The sequence below is a fragment of the Pinus tabuliformis genome, chromosome 1_2, assembly GCF_031772625.1.
Source record: "Pinus tabuliformis cultivar Carrire ecotype Pingquan chromosome 1_2, CPIR1, whole genome shotgun sequence".
Classification (NCBI taxonomy): Eukaryota; Viridiplantae; Streptophyta; class Pinopsida; order Pinales; family Pinaceae; genus Pinus; species Pinus tabuliformis.
In genome coordinates this window covers 58,649,556-58,652,673 of record NC_142298.1, presented here as the reverse complement: position 1 = coordinate 58,652,673, position 3,118 = coordinate 58,649,556, and positions in this window count along the sequence as shown.

The following is a 3,118-nucleotide window of genomic DNA, read 5'->3' as shown; positions in this document are numbered from 1 at the left end:
ATGTCAAGATAATTGCCTTTCTTCCACTTTGAATTTTGAGATTTTCCCATGCCATTGTGTCTGAAGATCCACCTGGATCAATCCTCCCCACTAAAGAGCTTTTGGACCCCAAAAGCATTAGCATGCTGTCTCAATCCACACTTTCAATCACCTACATACGAAACCAGTACATTCTTGCAATCATGCACACCACACATGACTCAGCAACCCCTCATTGCCAAGAGTTCATAGCACACACTCATTGGCTAAGGATTACATAAAAAGTAATTAATGCCTCAAATACTAATAAGGAAAGGCCAAAATATCATCATTGCATCTTTGAAGTGATGGGAAACACACCATCATTTTTACATTTACTTGCAACGTATGATTTACAATGGTGGCCATAACAAGCTACTACCCCTAAAAAAACCAACTTAATAAAGTAGACCACCGTGAATGGTGTGGATTCATCTGTTGAACATATTCACCTTTTGGCTCCTCTAGCGATGTTTCCAGAACATGGAGCATCGGACACGTGATTTGTTGGTGTCCCTCTTTGTTGCAATGATTACAACAATTCTTTCTCCGCCAAACTTTTTGGGCCACCTTGGGGTGCTTTCCCCTGGTGTTCCTTCGATAAGTGTTCATGGGGCCTTCACTATCACTGGACTGTGAGGACGGAATTTCGTCATCTATTGTTGGTTGGTTACTGGCTATATTGGAGTTTTCCCCGACTCCTTTCTGGTGTATCCAAGTCCTGCATGGTGCGGAAACTCCTTGACTTTGATGGGGTTTATGATGCCTTGGCCTTTGATGCCGAGGCCCTTTCCTTGATATCCCATTTTCTTCATTAGTTTGGATCCAATCCCTGTAGTATGTTTTTCAAAAGCAACAAATCCATCATCATGAAAATCATATGAAATTAGAGAATCGATTTTTACCTCTAGATAGCTATGTTGCAGCTTTTCCAAGGCCTCGTCCTTGGCTTGCAACTGGCGTAGTAATCTTTGGTTTTCTTCCCTTGCCTCCTGTAGAAGCCTCCTTAGCTCAACATTCTCTGCTTGGATGCGGTGGTTGATCTCCTCAAGTTCTTGGCATCCTGCTACGAGGAGTGCCCTTTTCGTTATGTCGGTTGAAATCCTTAATTCATTGCCGGAATTAGACCCAAAATCTATGGGTCCTCCTGCCGTGATCCCAAAGGCTACAAACTTCGTCTCATCACCGGAGTTAGACCCCAAGTCAATGGGCCTACCCCGTGTGAATCCCATAGTTGTGACCTTCTCTTCTTCCTCTGACTCGGAATCTTGGCTTTGCTACACGGTGGCGACGGCCTTTTGCTTCCCCTTTCTGTCATTCTTCTCAGGTCTCAGCTCAAGATGCAGCTTCCAGCAATTCTCTTCATGATGCCCCTCTTTCCCACAATGTGTACAAGAGGGCTTTGCTCCACTTCTCTTGGCTGCTACAGTTCTCTTTGAGTGGTCATCTTGTCCATGTGTTCCTTTGTTTTCCAGATGAATGGCCTTTACACTGGCCGAGTCAATGGTAGTAGGTTCAAACAATAATAATGAATTCCTAATGTAACTATGTAATGATCCAATATACTTAGTTACTACTTCAGGTTTATCAAGTGCAATACCCAAATTAAGTGCTTGCTTTCTAAACTCCTCTGTAAAACTTTGAACATCCGAACCTTTTCCTTGCCTTAAATGCTGCCAATTCATTAATGCTTTCTGCTTGTAACCCAAGGGATAAAATTATTCTTTTAATGCAGAAATGAAATCAAGCCATGAGGAAAGAAGGTTACCACATTCTTACTGCTTTGCAATTTGCTCTCCCACTAGACGAGAACGGTGCTGCTCAGCCGTAGAGAGGCCAACCGGATCTTTGCCTCATCCTTCACGATTTGTTGAATCCTGCAGTAGATCTCAATCTGCCTAATCCAATTATTAAGCTTTTCTGCATTACTTTCACCATTAAACATGGGAAGATCAAATTTGACATCTAATTTAAAGAAAGGTTTCTTATGTGCATCCCTTGAATTCCTATGATGATGGTGATGGGAGGAAGAAGAACTTTCACTCATGGAAGGAGAAAGAGGGGGTTCTTCTCCACCATTTCCATGTGCTGAACCTTGTTCTTCTGGTTTTCTCTCTTCTGCTTTCTACAGCCTTGAAAGCAATTAACCGACATTCTCTGCCATTGAATAGAAGGTTTTGTGGAAATTGTGCTCCTCTTCAAGACGAGCCTCTTCATCTTCCATGTTTCTCCTTCGATCTGCACGCCCCAATTCGGGATCGAAAGGCTCTAGTTCCCCTTCGCCTCTTCGGAGCCTATTTCTTGTTAGCATACAAACATGCAATTCACATCTAAAAAGACCTACTCTGATACCACTTGATCCAAGATCTTTTGCTTATAGATGTATTAAAGAATCACATGTAGAAATTGCAGCTGAACCATAGAAATCTAATGTGCACATGAGAGAAGAAGAAGAAACACATAAAGCATGAGAAGAAGACAACAAGACTTGATAATGAAGTTCATCTAACTTGGACTACGTCTCTGGGCCCCACTCGATCAATGGGGAGGCCTTCATTCATTAAATGGCATGAAAAAGAAGAATTCAATCATCAGTTACAACAAAGGAGTCTTATACCTCCATTCTGGAAAATGGCTGAGAAATGGAGAACTTGGATGGAGAAATGGATAGCGCCATGGCGTTCGTGGCGTCGAGAAGGGCTGAAAACATATAAAATTTGTCAAATCTAGACAAAATGGACTTTCACCCCTCCTGCTTGCTCCTACCTCAAATTGCATGCAAATTCCTCTCCCTGCACTTTTCCATGCTCATCGGGTTTTATAACACAATGTCGCTTAAAAATCGGGGGTCTGTTCGTTTAGAATAGAAGCCATTCTATCAAATGGATCGGCGAGCACAACAAACTCTGAAAATAGTCCTTTTCTGTTCCAAACGATAATACACATAAACATAAGAAAATCTGACCACAAATCCTTTATGCCGGATCTCAAAATATATTAAAGCGGATCTATAAACCCATCGGTTCCAGCCCCTATATCGCAATCGCATATCGCACTATTCAATGGCCCTTGTCACAGGGATCCGTCGATCGCCAATCAC